The 18,624-nt window shown below is 39.7% G+C and overlaps 1 pseudogene across 1 annotated transcript; it reads left to right on the top strand.

The window, feature by feature from the left end:
- The first annotated feature begins 1,971 nt into the window (after positions 1–1,971).
- LOC311626035 (large ribosomal subunit protein eL27-like) lies at positions 1,972–2,393 on the top strand (annotated as a pseudogene). Its single transcript has one exon. The product of its transcript is annotated as a large ribosomal subunit protein eL27-like (transcript).
- The last annotated feature ends 16,231 nt before the right edge of the window (positions 2,394–18,624 follow it).

The raw sequence follows: 18,624 nt of genomic DNA on the forward strand, positions 1-18,624 counted from the left end.
GTGCTGTGTTAGTTTGCTAGGGCTGGTAAACAAAATACCACTATCTGGGTGGTTTAAACAAGAGAAATGTATTGTCTCAGTTCTGGAGGCTACAAATCCAAAATCAAGATGTTGGCAGCTTCCTTCTGAGAACTGTGAGGCAAGCATCTGTTCCGGGACTTAGTTCTTGGCTTGTAGATGGTCTTCTGAATGTTCACAAGGTCTTCTCCAAATTCCCCCTTTGGATTAATGATCACCCTAAAGATTTCACTTTACTTTGATTACCTCTGTAAAGATCCTATGTCCACATAAAGTCATATCCAAAGGTCGCAGGGGTTAAGACTTCAATATATAAATTTGGGTGGGTCTCTATTCCACCCAGACCAAGTGTCAAAAATCTATAGCCCTTTTAGAGAGCCAGTCAGACCATTTTCTGAGACTGTTTTTGTTACCATTGTAATTAGCTAGCTAATGTAGATAACAGGAAGGAGCAAAGGGGAGAAGAGGCATTGTGAGCATGGTCGTCTGGCCAGCTTCACCAAAAAGCTACAACCTTACACTCCCCAGGGAACCACAGGTCCATTCCCTGCAGATCACTGGGGAGAGGAAGATGGGCACATGCCCAGTGAAGCTGAGGTGGTGTAGGGAAGGTGCCTGCCTGACAGTCTAACCTGGGAACAAAGATCATTGGCTAGGAAGGTGGACCCCAGTGCAAGCCCATGAAAATTTGGGAATACAAAATCCCCAAAGGACATCTTTCTCTCTCTTGTCCCTCTTGTTTCATCCCTGCTCCCTTGCTCTCTCTCATCCTCCCTCCATAGCCATGTGGACCCCACAGCCATGGACTGCAGCTGGGAACACAAGCTACCTAGCTGGACTGGCCTGTGCTTCAATATGGAATGGAGGCTCTTGGCAGTAGCTTTGAGTCTAGCTCTGCTGAAGATGAAATGGGACTTCTTCCTTGGCAGGACAGAGGGAGATGGAACCTTGGAAACTCAGGGGTTTCATTCCACAGAAATCAGACTTTCCATGACAACCCATCCTCCCATGGAGGCCTCCGGAAATTCTGATTCCGGCAGCACCCCAAGAACCCCACTTCCACTGGCGACAGGTGGAGACATGGATAACACTCTGGGCTCACAGTATTATCCTCCATTCTCTTTCCTCTCGGTGTCTACTCTCAATTCCAGTTAAGGAGGATGGAGCCAGAGCTACTTCTGCCATCCGGCAAGTTATTGTGACAATTCCATTTATATCTCCTTTTTATTGTCTTCATGAAAGTTTCAAAGGGTAGCTGGAAAACCTTTTTCTATAAAGACAAATTTTCCTGAAAGTTGAGAGTCCTGCCTACACACTTCCTACACAGACAAAACCTAAGGTTATTTTTTTTTTCCTTAGGGAAAACATTATTGCTTGAAAACTCATTTTCTTGGGGCTGGCACAACAGCACATTAAAGCATGTGAAAACCGACACAAGCACATGCTGATGCTGGGATTATCATTTTATCTAATTCTGCATGAGAATTTTTATGATGAAAGTATGCCATGTAGGGCAAAAGTAGGTTTACAGCTGTGAGTACACAAAGCAGAGTTTATTCTTGCATGGTTATTTATTAATTACTAGAGGCCCAATGCACGGAACTTGTGCAAGGGCCTTGACCCTGGCCCCCACCCGGTGCCACCATGGCCCCCGCACGCTGCGGCTTTGCTGTTGTCTTTTCCAGCTAAGATATAAGTTCCATTAGGGCAGTGGCTTCATCTCTTTTACTTATTAATGTGTTCCAAAGACATGGAACTAAGCCTAGTGTGTACCAACTGTGATAGCTTTGTAATAGGTCAAGTTGGCTAGGCTAAATTCTATCTCCCAGAATTCCTTTTCTATTATGTTTTCAGATAGGCTAGGCTACAAAGGATATTCTCTTGTAAGATTTGCAGAATGGAAAGGAGGCAGTTCCTTTCTGCTCTAGTCCCTGTCCTAGGGTCGCTGTCGACATGGGCAAGTTTATGAAGGTGGTGCTGGTCCTGGCCAGATGCTACTCTGGATGCAAAATGGTCATTGTGAAGAACATTGATGATGGCAACTCAGACCACCCCTACACCATGCTCTGGGGGCCAGAATTGACTGCTGTCTCCACAAAGTAACAACTGTTATGGGCAGGAAGAAAATAGCCAGAGTCAAAGACCAAGTCTTTTGTGAAAGTTTATAACTACAGTTACCCCATGCCCACAAGATACTCTGTGGATATCCTCTTGGACAAAACCACCATCAACAAGGACATCTTCAGAGCCTCTGCTATGAAATGCAAGGTCAAAGGGAGGCTAAGGTCAAGTTTGAAGAAAGATACAAGACTGGCAAGAACAAATGGTTCTTCTGGTTTAGATACAGCTGCAGGTTTAGGTCTTTTTTGTTTTAGTCATTAAAAATCCAAAAATAGCCCGGCCAGTGTTGCTCAGTGGTTGAGCATAACCAATCAAAGAGTCTCTCTTATCATTGATGTTTCTATCTCTCTCAATAAAATAAATGAAATATAGTTTTAAATCCAAAATATAAAGTATTATTTCTTAAAGAAATGGGGTAATAGCCAGTATAATTATATGTCATCATATTTACTGATAGATCCAGAAAATGAACTTTTCTAAATTCTTCTTATATTTAGGACTGAATTTTCATAGGTCTAAATATAAAATTTCATTTTTTATAATGTAAATAAATTAAGTAATTTGTAAAATGATGCACCTGGTTGTGCTTTAGAAAAATATTAACATATCATAGTTAAAAAGTCTTGAAGATCATTTTTTTTTTTAGATACAGATTATTTTGTCCCATCCAAGTGGCTCAGTTAATTGGAAAGTCATCCCATATGCCAAGAGGTAGCCATTTTATCCTGGGTTGGAGTTGGAGTGCATACAGGCACTGGTGCATTGGTTGGAGTCCAGCCAATGGATGCTTCTCTCTCACATTGTTGTTTCTCTCTCTCTCTCTCTCTCTCTCTCTCTCTCTCTTTCTCTCCCCATTTTTTCTCTCTAAAAATCAATTTAAAAATTGTTTAATATATATATATACATAAATAAATGTAACAAAAACTTTATATGAATGACTATATACATAAATACAGTAATATCTTACTAATTTAGGTAAAAGTCCACCTGAATAACTGGATACATTATAAATAGTATTGTAAAAATTATTATATTTAAGCTTCATTTTTATTACTTTCATTTACATTGAATAATTCTTAAAAGTTCATAAAAGTTGCCAAGCAGAAAACGTTGAATTCTGTTTTTAGATGTGAATCCTTTGTTATTTCAACCTTATAATTATTTATATTCAAATTATTTCTCTGCTGGTACAGTGTTTTTCAAAGGCCAGAGACTTTTTTTTTTTTTTTTGTAGGTTAAACATTTATCTCGCTATCTTGTTGGCCATTCTTTGAAAACTCTCTCTTGTGAGTGCAAAGTAAACATCCACCTCTGTGTCTGAGTATCACAAACATAGTCAAAATGAAAGCAGTTTTACTGTAACATGATATTAAGCCCAAAGAGATAAATATATACTGGCAAAAGAGGAAGACGGGCTAAGCATCAACAGCAAAAATGTATAACTCATCAGTTTCAATGACAGAAATGTCGCACAAAACTTTCTGTTTTGAATTGGTTTCGGATTCCCTTAGTTTCGGTTGAGGTTTAACTTGCAGCCTTAAATGATCAAACACCCGTTCCCTTGGCCTGGCTTCCTCCCTTTCGCAGCAACTCGAGCCAGCTTAGACAATTCAGCTTAACCAAAATACAGTCAAACACTTGGAAAACTCTCAACACACCTGGCCTGCATTTGAGCTGTATGACAACCCAGGTTTCAAGCTTCACTGCAGTAATTTGTGGCACAACAGTTAGCTGCATGCTTGGGGGAGGGGGTGGGCTGTGTCACCCAAATGTTGAGAATGGTGAGTATGGAGCTCAATGATGTCAGAAATACATGTAACAGAGGAACCTTGCCACATGAAACAACGAGTTAACATGAATAAACACGGAGAGGGAAAGAACCCTGGAAAAGCAATCACAAAACTGCAAAAATGACTCTTTAGGACCGAAAGACTTCATATGGAAACTTTTCTGCAGCTGTGACCATGTGTCTGTATTAACAACAGACCTGTGTTGTTTGGTTTGGGGGTTTGACAGATTGCAGTATCCTGTGCTATCCTCTTGTCTTATGGGAAAATAAAGGGAAATGTAACTCTAGAGATTCTCCATCCTGTATTTTTACACGTTCCCCAATTCTCCTGAGCTCTCCCATTGTGGAAGCCTCAGTGAGAAAGCCTTCAAAGTTCAGTGGCGAAGTCGGAGAGAAAAGTTTGAGCTTGGCCATTGCAGTCAGCTGCTGATGGAAATGAAAGCTGGGCCCTCTGGAAAGCCTGGCTGTGGCGCTGGGGATCATGTGAAACTGGAATGAGTGGTTGGGCTGGAATCGGGAAGAGCTTTCCCAGGCGATTGCCCAGTCTCCTGACCCCGCAATTTCCATAACCGCTTAACCCAACCCTGCTTCTCTGCTTGTTCTCATCCAACACAAATTAATATTTTCGTCAAAACTACTTGTTAAAAGCCTAACTGGTGAAAATGCAGGACTACACCAAGAAGTGAAGCAAAGAGTTTCCTCTCTTCCAGGACAAATGCAAAGTTATAAGAAAAAAACAAAATCACTTCAGAAAGTATTACTTTTCAAAGATGAAATCCTTTTGTTGTTCAGGGAGAAGGATTTAGCATGATTCAGGCAGAAAGAATAATATTGTGAGTACATAACCTGTGGCCCCCTAACACACACACACACACACACACACACACACACACACACACACGACAGCACTTGAGTACTTTTTTTAAGCATTTGTCTGTAAGTGATAGTGATTCGAAGAGAACTGTAGTCAGAGTGCATGTCTACCACCTTCTATTCATTATTATTACATGGGACTCCGAGGGGAAAAAAGGGGTTCCTGCCTCTTTCCTAGTTCTACTAATGGATATCACCTCTACTTTTTATAGTCAATGTAGGGGTTTGAATGGAAGCCCCTGACAAGATGTGTCCATGCCCTAAACACGGAATATGTGAATGTGACCTCACTAGGAAAAAGGGTCTTTGCAGATGAAATTAAGAAACGCATCTCAAGATAAGATCATCCTGGACTATCCAAGCGGGCCCTAAATGCAATGACAAGTGACCTGATAAGAGGCAGAAAAGAAGAAAGGCGAATGTAGGCAGAGATTGGAGTGATGCAGCCACAAGCCAAGGGACAGCTGGAAACCCCAGAGTTTTGAAAGGATAAGAAAAATCTCTCCTGGAGCCTCTAGAGAGAGCACAACCCTGCCAACACCCTGAGTGGAGACGTCTGGCCTCCACGTCTGTGAGAGAATGAACTGTTGTTCTAAACCACATAGTGTGTGGTGATTTGTTACAGCAGCCATGGTAAATGAATGCATTTACCTAAGGTGTTTATCAGTTGCTGCTCCCTCAATCTCTGTTATTCATTCACTCACTCAGAAAGCAATCAGGCAATGTGTCAGGCTCTGAGCAATGCACAAAAGACACCAAGTTTTTTGTTTGTTTATTTTTTTTAATGTTCTCTAGAACTTATACTGCGGTAGAATGACTCAGGCATGTAAACTAAGAAGTGCAATAAAGTATTACTAATGTCATTATACTGTGTGGGCACAAGAAGAAAGTGGCCACTGCTTCCTGGGATGGTCACAAAAGGGTTAAAATAGGAGAAACACATGAAAGTAGAGAAGGTGTTTGGTAGCTAAGCAGATTAAGAATGGGACAGAGAGAATTTGGAAGAGAAAATAGCATGTACATAATATGGAGGCATCAAACCATGTAGTCACCATGAGAATTGGATGTTTTTAAGTGTGCCTGGTAAGATTTCAAAGTAGAAAAGGTAGGTAAGGGCCAGATTATAGACAGCCATATTAGCCAAGCTAAAGAGTTTGGAATGCATCCCCTATGATGAATGAGAAGACACAAGGGTTTTACCAGGGCAAGAATATGATCACTCGCCAAAACTGGTTTGGCTCAGTGGATAGAGCATCAGCCTGCGGACCAAAAGGTCCCAGGTTCGATTACGGTCAAGCACATGTACCTTGGTTGAGGGTGCATTCCCAGTGGGGGGCGGGAGGCAGCTGATCCATGTTTCTCTCTCACTGATGTTTTTAACTATCTCTCTCCCTTCCCCTCTGTAAAAAATCAATAAAATATATATTTTTTAAAAAGAATATGATTACTCTTGTGTTTTAGAAAGATGCCTCTGGTAGAGGTGGAAAGGGTGGCTCAAGAACAAGGCTGAGAAATTCATTAGAAGAGTACTGATGTGATCTAGGTTGCAGATGATGAGAGGATGAACTAAGGCACCTCTGGGAGGCCCCAGAACCAGTGCACCAGCTTCAGAGCACAATGGAACACCATCCAATGACCTTTACAAATGACACATGCAAGGGGCGGACTCAGCGGGCTCCAGAGCCCTTCTGAGGTAAGTCCTGTTCTGTGGGGTTTGCCCCTGCACAGCCGATCCTCCATGGCTATCTCAGCTAGTCCTTGAAGTTGATCGGCTGGAGTAAATCCCCTCCCATTGATGTGCCAACAGCAGTTGAGGCTCAACTACAACAGAAGAGTGTCCACAGTTCGAGGGGGTGGAGGGGCACATCTGGAGTGCCCAGTTTGTGTGAACAAGGCAAAACATTAGTTAATTAATTAATTAATTAGTGAGCCATGGATGGGCAGCATTAATGTCACTTGAGTGCTTTTTATAAATGCAGAATTTCAAACCCCACACTGGACACACTGATTCAGAATCTGCATTTTTAAACCAGATCCCTAGGGATTTAGATGCACCTCGAAGTTAGAGAAGCACTATTGAAGGATTTCTATCTCAGTAACTCCTTTGCAAATCTCAGATTACTTATTGTATAAATTCAGTAAATTGCTAATTAAAAGAATGGGAGAGAAAATATAACCCAGCAAAATTTCCTCCTCACAAATAGGATAATAAATGAGAGGTAAAAGATGGGCAGTAATTTAATGAAACCAAGAATAATCCATGTGTAATTAAGGTAATATGATGCTTTCTAGTTCATGATATCTTTCTGATGAAAAAATAATATCAGGTGGGGGGAGGGCAATTGAAAGATATGTACACATATAATACCTTAATAAAAAAGAAAAAGAAAACAATTTGAAAAAAAAAATAATATCAGGCCACAAGGACTTGGTGTCCTTGACAGAGACAGTATATGAGAACAGGTAGATCTTTCTATGACCTAGCAGGAAATTGCTTATGTTAACAAATCAACATTAAGATCTGTGTTATTTACTATACATAAAATATAGCAATATTTCTCAATAAAAAGAAGCAAAGAATTAATTTATTTATTTTGTGTGAATATGGTTTCTCCCAACATTCCTCAAAGTGTCCTAAGACCAGCAGCCTCAGTTTGTTAGAATTTCTATTACTGGGCTCCAGTCTGACCTACTGTATCAAAATATCTGCAGGTGAGACCCAGGAAAGTGTTCTAACAAGTCCTCCAGGTGATTCTGATGCACACAAAAGTTTGAGAAGCACTGGTTTAGGCATCAGACATGCTTCATGTAAAATGCTTCTGCCTGCATCGTCTCTTGTTCACCTAAACTGCCTCTTTTATTAAAAAAAAAAAAATAATTCTTGTTGATTCAAAACTTCAAATCACCAATAATAACTTAAATTAATCCAGACTTAAACTTTGTTAATTATCTTCAAATTTTGTCATATGACTTAAGTGAATTTTGGAAATTTTATTATTTGTTTATTTATTGTTTAAAGTATTACATATAGTATTACATATGTCTCCTTTTCCCCCATTAACTCCCCCATCCCCCCCCCGCCCCCCTCACCCCTAAACTGCCTTTTAAACTCTCTTCTCCATTTGCGTTCATGCCCTTTAGCGGCTTCTTCTTCTCGCCTTCCTCTTTTTTTCTTCCTCTATCTACCTATGTCTTTCCGTTCTACTTTTTCACTTCCTATTTCTTTCCCAGCTCACTTTAGCTTTGAACCTCCCCATTCTTGAAGATGCATACAAATCTAGCACTTCTGCTCAAAAGTTTGCCAGGCTAAGCAAGTCTGTTAGATGCCCATACTCAGCATTATGAAAGAAACAAAACAGTAAATCAGCCACTTTTTCTGGAAACAATGCAGCTTGCAGAAACGACAGTATAGAACCAGTCATTGTATAGTTCTCTGGCATTTATGTGACTTTAATTATGAGGAGTGCTCATGACAGTCATATGCAACTTGTCTAAAAAAGAAAGGTCTGATAACAACAGAGTATAAGCTTTTCAGTGGAAGGGGAATCTACCAGAACATTTGGGCCCTGTTTTATTTTTTTTTAAATAAATTTTTATTGTTCATATTATTACAAATGTTCCTCTTCCCCCCACCCCCCTCCATTGCTCTCCTCCACCAGGTTCCCACCCCACCCTCTGCCCTTTCCCCACCCCCCATTGTCCTCATCCATAGGTGCACAGTTTATGTTCAGTCTCTTCCCACATCCCCCTCTCCCCTATTCCCCAAGAATCGTCAGTTCACTCCCCTTCCATACGTCTGATTCTATTATATTCAACAATTAATATTGTTCATCAGATTTTTTTTTTTAATTTCCTTGGTTTTTAGATTCACTTGTTGATAGTTACGTATTTGTTGTTCATAATTTTTATCTTTATTTACTTTCTCTTCCGAAAGAACCCCCTTCAGCAATTCATATAATTCTGGTTTGATGGTGATGAACTCCTTTAGCTTTTTTTTTTATTAGTGAAGCTCTTTATCTGGCCTTCGATTCTGAGTGATAGCTTTGCTGGATAGATTATATTTGGCTGTAGGTTCTTACTATTCATCACCTTAAATATTTCTTGCCATTCCCGTCTGGCCTGCATGGTTTCTGTTGAGAAATCAGCTGACAATCGTATAGGTGCTCCTTTATAGGTAACTACCTGCTTTGCTCTTGCTGCTTTTAATATTTTCTCTTTGTCTTTTGCTCTTGGAATTTTAATTATGATTTGTCTTGGTTTGGTCCTCTTTGGATTCCTTTTGTTTGGAGTTCTGTGCGCTTCCTGGACTTATAAGTCTAATTCTTTCACCAGGTGGGGGAAGTTTTCTGTCACTATTTCTTTCAGTATGTTTGTGATATCTTGCTCTCTCTCATCTTCTGGGACCCCCATAATTCTGATGTTGGTTCGCTTGAAGTTGTCCCAGAGGTTTCTTACATTATCTTCAATTTTCTGGATTCTCTTGTCTTCTTGCTTTTGCAGAGGAGTGTCTTCTGGCTCTTTATGTTCCAAATCTTTGACTTGATTCTTGCGGTCTTCCATTCTGTTTTTAGGACTCTGTATAATATTTTCTATTTCAGACAATGTATTTTTTGTTTCTTGTTGATCCCTTATTATTTCTTGTTGATCCCTTATTTCTTGTTGATCCCTTATTATTTCTAGTTGATCCCTTTTCATATCCTCATAGGTCTCGTTTATTTTATTGGCCTTTTCTAGGAGATTCTTGAACAACCTTATAAGTGTGGTTTTGAACTCTATATCCAGTCGCTTTTTGTCCTCCATTTCTTTCGTTTGTGATCTATTTCGTTGTCTTGGCATTTTCGCCGCTTCCCTGATGGGGCGGAGTTTCAGGGTGGAGCCTACAGGCTTGGCTTCCGTCAGCCATGCCCTATGCGGCTCCTGAGTCTCAGTAATCCCCAGGGTCATTCAGTACTCGCTGCAAGCACCTCTGAGAGAAAGGTGTCTTCGATTTTCGCCTGCTACCAAACAGTGTAAGCTCTCCCTCAATGAGCCCAGAACTAGGATTCAGTTCAGTTGGAAGTGGGATTGGAGGTGGCGTTCAGAGCAGTCTGGAGCCCCTGTCTCCTTCCCTTCAGGGCAATCCCGCGGCACAGCCAACCATCCCTTCTCTGCGCGCAATGTGCGCGCCTCCTGGACAGGGTTCCACCTTACAGCCCAGCTCCCTCTGTTTGAGCCTGGGTGCCCGGGGTCTGGCCTAGAACTGGGGTTCAGAGGAGTCGGAACTGGGGCCCAGCACAGTCCAGAGCCTTTGTCTCCTTCCCGCCAGGGCAATCTGGCAGCAGAGTCAACCGTCCATCCTCTGCACACAATGTGCGTGCCTCTGGGACTGCTTCTCCGCACGGGCCGTGTGTCTCCGTACCTTAGGCTTTTACAGCTCCTCTGCTCTTCCTTCTGGTTTTTTCCTTGCTTCTCGTTGTAGAATTTCCAGTCAGTCGACTTTCCTGTAATTCTGGGTAATGTCCATTTTATATTTTAGTTGTATTTTATTGAAATTGTTGTGTGCGGCTGCCTGGGCCCTGTTTTAGGATTGTGTCCATGCCTTCACCAGAAGAGGTGGCTAGTAATCACATCAGGAATAAGTATTGATAATGTCAATATTAATAAAAATATTATTGTATTTTGTTTAACTGAAACAGCCTGTCTTTATTATTTAGCCTACTACTAATAATAGTAATTGCTCATAATTATTTAGTACTAAATATGGTCCAGGTCTTTTTCCATGAGCTTCACCGTCATTAATGCATTTAAATCTCCCACAACCCTATGAATTCAGTAGTATTTTCATCTTCATTTTACAGATAAGGAAATGGAAGCATGAAGAGATTAAGTAACCTATCATGGGTCACATTGCTGAGAAGTATGAAGGTTGGATTTGCATAAAGATAACCTGGCTTCTTCCAAAACCAGTTTGACTCTGTGGATAGAGCTTCGGCCTGTGGACTGAAAGGTCCCGGGTTTGATTCCGGTTAAGGGAATGTACCTTGGTTGCGGGCACATCCCCAGTGGGGTGCAAGAGGCAGCTGGTCGATGTTTCTCTCTCATCGATGTTTCTAACTCTCTATCCCTCTCTCTTCCTCTCTGTAAAAAAAATCAATAAATATATTAAAAAAAAACAAAAAAAAAAACGATAACCTGGCTTTGAGGTCCTAGATCAGGACCATTGGGTTACACTGCTTCTCAAGAGAGAATGAGTTGAATTATACAAGGCATATTTGAATTTCATGCTCCTTCGTATGACACACTAAGAGGCCAGATGTATTGAATATTTTCATGTCCTAACACTTTCAGTTGGAAAGAGTGTGGTGTAGTGGGACAAACGCTAGACTGGGAGCCAGAAGTTCTCAATTTCAATCTCAGTTTTGGAGGCAACTAGTTTGGAGGCAACTGATTATGGGGAAACTCACAGGTTTCATCTCAGTGTGTCAGTTTCTTCTCATGTAAAAAGAGAGTGTTAAGACTTCAATAGATCATAGTCATGGTTCTCTCTAGATCCAACATTCTATGAATTCTAAGAATAAAACATAGTCCCAGGAAATTACTAAAAAAATAAAATAAACCCATAATGGTACATCTAACATAATAAAAGCACAATATGCTAATTAGACTGGACATCCTTTTGGATGACCTTTTGGACAAAGCCAGGGCTGTGAGGGAAGCCAGAATCCTGGTGCCAGAGGGAAGCTGGTGCAGGCAGCCGGGCGAAGGAAGGCCTACTCTTGCATGAATTTCTGCATCAGGCCTCCAGTAGAATCATAATTAATTAACTTTCTAATTGTTTATTTAGCTATAATATGAACAAGTAATTCAATATAGTAGAATCCTTGGTTATTTAGGCAGAGAGAAGTGTTTGCTATTACGTGACCTACATGCATAGAAATAAAGATTAACGAGTTTGCTCAGTATAATAAAGACCAGAGGTGAGGAATTGGTTTCATTTCCTACTGCTTCTGTAACAAGTTATCACAAGTTTAGTGGCTTAAAACAAAACAAATGTATTATCTTATGTTTTGGAGGTTGGAAATCTAAGATGTGTCTTATGGAACTAAAGAATCAAGGTTTCAGCAGGGCTGTATTCCTTCTGGAGGCTTTTTCTTGACTTTTCCAGATTTCAGAGGCTGCTGGATTTTCTTGGCTGATGTCCCCCTGCTTCTGTTTTCAAAGCAGCAAGTGCAGGTTCACTCATCATTCTGACCTCTTTCACAAACAACGACCCTTGTGATTAGATTTTGCCCACTTGAATGACTCAGGATTCCCTCTCCATCTCAAAGCTTAATTTAATTACAGTTGCAAAGGTGTTTATTGTTGTTGTTGTTGTTTTTGTTTGTCATGTAAGGTAACACATTAACAGGTTTCAGGAATTAGGACATGGACATCTTAAGGGACCATAATTCTGCCTATCATGGGTATATTTTAGGGTCACCAGGAAGCCTTCTATTATATATCATACATTTTTTAAAAAGTGTTCACTGAAACCGGTTTGGCTCAGTGGATAGAGCATCGGCCTGTGAACTAAAAGGTCCCAGGTTCGATTACAGGCATGTACCTTGGTTGTGGGCACATCCCCAGTAGTGGCTATGCAAGAGGCAGCTGATCGATGATTCTCTCCCATTGATGTTTCTAACTCTCTATCCTTCTCTCTTCCTCTCTGTAAAAAAATCAATAAAATATATAATAAATAAATAAATAAATTTTTAAAGTGTTCATAATAAAAAGGAAAGATATTTTTTTCTAAAATAGTGTCATATTATACTTACCTGGCAGGGGAGATACCATGATCACGAAGGTGGTTTTCCCAGGGCGAGGCTTATCCATTGCTCTCTGGATGTGGTGACCCCTGCGATTTCCCCAAATGTGGGAAACTTGACTGCATAATTTGTGGTAGTGGGGGACTGTGTCTGCGCTCTCCCCTAAAACCATTTTAAAAAATAAAATAGTGTCATGTTAATGAAGTTCACAATGAAACAATAAGGTGCATATGTCCATTTATTGAATATTTTCAAGAGCTGATTTTGCTTTGACTACAAAAGTATGTTAGAGCCCAGAAAGACCGTAGCGATGATTTAGTGAAGAGGACAGTCAGGCCCAGAGAGGCTAGTGACTCGGTAGTCAGTGAGAAGTGAGCCTTCAACCTCCTGGCTTGGCTCCCAGGTCTAAGTCTCTTCCATTACTCCTTAGGCTGCCTCTCATTTTTTCTCACTCCACCAATAATTTCTGAGACTTCTGCAACTCAGACACTCTCACAGCTAATACTAATGATTAGAACAGTCCTCTTATTCTTCCTTCTTCTTTGGGGAATTGTGTAAAAGAGCAAGACACTGCAGGAGGAGGAACGTCATGGTCTTTTGATTGCCATGTGACGATAAAGAGTAGGAGGAAAACTATGCTGTGGTAAGGAAAGAAGCTAAACCACAGATGAGAGGTTCATCAAAAAAACATTTTGTAAATTCCCTTTTTTACCCTTAAGATGTGGTAAATGCAATGCCTTAGATGTCATGCTAATAAGAAGATTTAATCCCCTATAGACTGTTTATAAAGCAAAAATTATATTAAACAACAAAAAAATGTCAGAATAACAACAAGCTTAGTAGACTCCTTAAAATATCTCATGGTCTTTGTAGACAGTCAAATCCTTGTTTAGAAGGCAAATCTTAACTTCTGCAAGGCATGGAGCAAAGAGAGTGCGACACTAGCCCTACACTCAGGCAGCATGAGCAGCCTTGGCTGTCACCTTCTCACTCCGAAGTTTCTCCTTCCTTAAAAAGTAGCAAAATGTTAGCTTCTCCTTGGAGAAGGGCAACAAAGCCCTTTTGCAATACTGCTGTTAGAAACCGTACCATTAATTTCCCAATGTTATCACCGGTTTCGGCTCCCACTGATTTTTAAAGAGGGTGGAAGAGAGAGGGAAAGACAGAGAGAAACACTGACGTGAGAGAAACACATTGGTTGTTGCCTCCTCCATGAGCCCCGCCCAGGGCCTGGCCAGGGAGGAGCCTGTAACCAAGGTATGTGTCCTTGGCCAAAGTCGAACCCAGGACCCTTTGCTCCACAGGCTGACGCTCTAACCACTGAGCCAAACCAGCTAGGGCTAACCTACATCGTTTAGGATGGCATGTCTAGGGGTTCAAACTAAAAAATAAAGACTTGATTATTTTAAAAGTCAGGATATTGTGGTTACCTCCATAGGAAGGCAAAATGTTAAAGTTCATCAATGTTAAGCATTGGCAAGGACATGGAACAGTGAGAACTTAAATATTGATAATGGCACTTTTTTAAAAGTTATGATTCCCATTTATATTAAGTTGAAAAAACATAAAATAAAGCAATACAGTGATTAGGGTAAGGTTTTACATTTTAAGCTGGATAGAGTGCATCTAAGTGTTTGTTATTTTTCACAAATTTTTGCACTGAACTTCTATATCATATTTCTATTGAAAAATTTTTGTTTGAGCCGAAACCGGTTTGGCTCAGTGGATAAAGCGTCAGCCTGTGGACTGAAAGGTCCTGGGTTTGATTCCGGTCAAGGGCATGTACATTGGTTGTGGGCACATCCCCCGTGGGGAGTGTGCAGGAGGCAGCTGATCGATGATTCTCTCTCATCGATGTTTCTAACTCTCTATCCCTCTCTCTTCCTCTCTGTAAAAAATCAATAAAATATATTTAAAAAAATGTTTTTGTTTGATATTTTGTTTAGGTTCAGAGAAGAACTAAATGGCATCTTAAATCTCTTCTAGTTCTAGTAAATCAAAGGGTTTTGATATTATCATTAAAAGTCTTTCCACCTAGCTTTTATATTCTAGTTATCTGTGCATTCCTAAATTGGAAGCCTGAGAAGTATTATTATCTGGAACATGGGTAACAAGCACTCTTTTTCTTTTGTAACACAGTACCTTGAAAAACATTATTTTGTACCTCTGCCTTTCTTCAAAGGATGAGGACAAAATGTTCAAGGTCAATGGAACAATTTATAACATTTACCAAATGGGGGCAGGGAGAATGAAAAAGAAATAGATAAGACTTACGGTAATTATCAAAGACCGTCTGATGCATGAAAAGTCTGTTGGAAAATTAGTATCTTTTCAAAGTACATCATTTAGAAATTACTCCATTCTGCTGCTGTTGCATAAGCCAGAGATAAATTTAAAGGGAGAGAGAAATGAAACTGACCAAAGCTACATGTCCTTTCAGATTGTGCTTCTCTGTAGACATTACTCATTTAGGAGACAAACTCGAAGGAAATAAGATTTAGCGTCACAAGCATGAACTTTTCTGGGAGGAGTGATGGAGACATTGCTGGGACACTAAAAATGTCAGAACCACTTTTGGAATAATGAAATATCTCTGACCTGAGCATGATCTAAATCATTGGCTTAAGAAAACATACCACGATGATTAAAACTTTTACAAGAAAGTTATATTATATACTACTTTTTATTATGTACTTTACAATGTATTATGTTAAATATTACACATATATTTTATTGTATTATATTAATAATTACATTATTATACATTTCAATTATTAATCTAATATTAATATTACTTTATTAATTATGCTACACATAAAATACATAATGATGTAATTATGAATGTAATAATAATTATTATAAACTTTATATAATATAATTATTATATACTTTATATAATATAATTATATATTATTATGTTCTCTATATGGTATACAAGGTGAGGCAAAAGTAGGTTTACAGTTGTTCATATAAAAAATAATGCAATAATTAATAATCAAGAACACGAGAATAAACTGTTTCACATACTCACAGCTATAAACCTACTTTTGCTCCACCATGTATATGTTATCATATATAATAATATTATATACAATAATATATACATTACATATAATAACATCTATACTAATAAAAGCATAATATTGTAATTAGACTGAATGACTTTGCGGACACCATTCCAGACGTCCTTCCAGACAAAGCCGTGGTGGCAGAGGCTGAGGCAGAGGCAGAGGCAGTTAGGGGTGATCAGGTAGGCAGGGGAGCAGTTGGGGGCAATCAGGCTGGTAGGCAGAGGTGGTTAGGGGCAATCAGGCAGGCAGACAGGTGAGCAGTTAGGAGCTAGTGGTCCCAGGTTGTGAAAGGGATGTCCCACTGCCAGTCCCACAGTCGGACATCCCCTGAGGGGTCCTGGATTGGAGAAGGGTGCAGACCAGGCTGAGAGACCCTCCTCTCCAGTGCATGAATTTTGTGCATTGGGCCTCTAGTTAAACATATTATCTAAAGGTATAGATTAGTTTTGGGAACCTATAGAAACTGTGCATGTCTTCAATATAAGTTATATCTGTTATTTTATTAAATATTATTATCTCTAACATAACTAAATTATCCCCAATAACTCTTAATAAGATACACCAGAATTATTACTTCTTCTTCTATAACCTTATCTTCTGAACTCAAAGATCAGCTAAATTTGTAAATAAATTGGATATTTATATAAATGTCACTTATAGGTCCTACCTGAAATGTATTCCTTATACCTTGAGCCTTTGTTAAACATTTACTTTCTACACTGTTTCAGAGAAATCAAGAATCAAAAATCTTGTTGTTTTAAATTAAATTTAAAAAAAGGCCCTATAATTATAATTCATTATCCATAGTACTTCATACATCTGAAACTGAAGTTTATGTTCACTTTTAAATTGTTGGTCACCTTGCTTTTTCATTTCCATGGCAACGGGGAGAAGAGGTTGGTGGTTTGTAAATATTGACAACCTGAGACTTCCTGGTTCACAGCACAGACGCCGTCCTCTCCAGGCCCGCACAATGCCGGACATAGGTATGCGCTCAGTGTCCGAGTCACCACCTGTTTCTTATTTTCTATCACCTTTATCCCATTTACAATGTACATGGGTGACTTCTTGCTTAAACCATTCTCATTTTTCTGTCAATTTATTGTGCCCTTTTACCAAGCTATTTTGACACTGCACTGACCTTTAAAACTGAGATTCCTCTGTAAACAAAAATGAAATTTTAAAGAAGCAGCAGTGTCCTTACTCTCCTGACACCTACTAAGATGGAGAGAGAGCTAGAGTGCTGAGGCCCCTAATACAGATGAATTGTACAGTTGCTGAAGAGAAAAAAAATGCTTTTGATCTTCTTGAGAACATCTACTGTGTGTGCATGAACTTTGTGCTCTATTATTACACCCTTAATTTTCATATTTGTTCTTAAATCAATGAAAACTTTCAGCTGTAAATTCATGTAAATAAAATATAATGAAATCAACCTGAAAGAAAAAGCAAAGTGGTAAAGCAAAGTTATTAAGCATATTGTCTAGAATGCTAATATGTCCTAATATTAGCACTCCAGAGTTAGACCTATTCTTCTTGGAATCTGCATTTTAAAATTGTAACATTTCAAAGTAGGTATAAGAAAGTGAGATTGAAATAGTCGATGTATAAGAAGAAGAAGAAAACAAAAACTTGATGGTCTTTTAAACGCACTTTTGGTGTTCATTATAGAATAGACATCTAGCCCACACTACAGTTTAAAATAAACAAAATAATAGAGTTTATAAAATATTAGATACAATGTTTGGGACCTGAAAAACTTTTTTTTATTGTTAATCCTCACCCAAGGAAAAAGAAAAAAGGAGGCGGGGGGGGGGGGGGAGAGAGAGAGAGAGAGAGAGAGAGAGAGAGAGAGAGAGAGAAACATCAATGATGAGAGAGAAATCAAGGCCACAACATGGGCATTTGGCCTGGCCAGAATCAAACAGCAACCTCCTGATTCATGGGTAGACACTCAACCATTGAGCCCCCGCGGCTGGATTAAGTAGATTTTTTGAAAAAAGAAAGGAAGGAAGGAAGGAAGGAAGGAAGGAAGGAAGGAAGGAAGGAAGGAAGGAAGGAAGGAAGGAAGGAAGGAAGGAAACAACAACTGTAATTGCAGTCCCTTTAATCACAAAACAAAAACATGACAGCAACAATTTTTCTTGGAGATTTCTGAAGTCAAAGCATGCAAATCACATGTGAATATTACTGCTTTTTAGAATCACATGCTGATCTCTTTATGTTGCTAAGCCCCACAGTTCAAAGGCATTTATCATTAAGACAAGGTCATTCCTGCTCTGCAGAAACAGTGCAGGGGATCATCCCCCCATGCTCAGGTTCTCACTTGCTGGGCAGATCAGGCTGGCGCTACCAATGGCTTCCGCAGGACTCTGTGGCTGGGGAGGGAACAGCCATTGAAAAGCAGCCCCTGTGCTACTCCGGAACACAAAGAGCCGTCACATTCAGGATAAAATAAAAGAGGATCCCTTCTCAATGGAGATCTCAGAGTCTAGGGTCAGAAAATTTGTTACTTAAGAACCACTGAATTTTTGTTAAAGCCTTACCCAATCGATAATAGAAGAGAACAAATCTTTAAATATACAAATTTCTATTGTAATGATAGCCAAAGACTGTAGGCTTTTCCAGTCTTTAGGGTTATCACAAACAAGAAGAAAAAAAAAGGGTATCGAATTTTCAGTTGTTCCCGAGAGTGTTCCTTCCTTCCCCCTCTGTTTACTTACTGATCATCTATAAACCAGTTAGTAAAAGTGTTTATAGAGGGAGAGGAATGTATGACGCCCCACCTCTGGCACGGAGTTCCATCTCATAAGATGTTTGTGGCCAAGCCGACGTGATCAGCCCAACCCTTTCACAACCCCCAAGGAGACGCCATGACCCATTCACTCCTGACCGGCCGTACTCTTTACAGCCTCTGTTCTGTAGCGCTTTGGATCTCTGCTAAATCGTCATTTGTTACAAATCATGC

Source organism: Pipistrellus hanaki (assembly GCF_964339955.1).
Source record: "Pipistrellus hanaki genome assembly, chromosome: 7".
In the NCBI taxonomy this organism is placed as follows: Eukaryota; Metazoa; Chordata; class Mammalia; order Chiroptera; family Vespertilionidae; genus Pipistrellus; species Pipistrellus hanaki.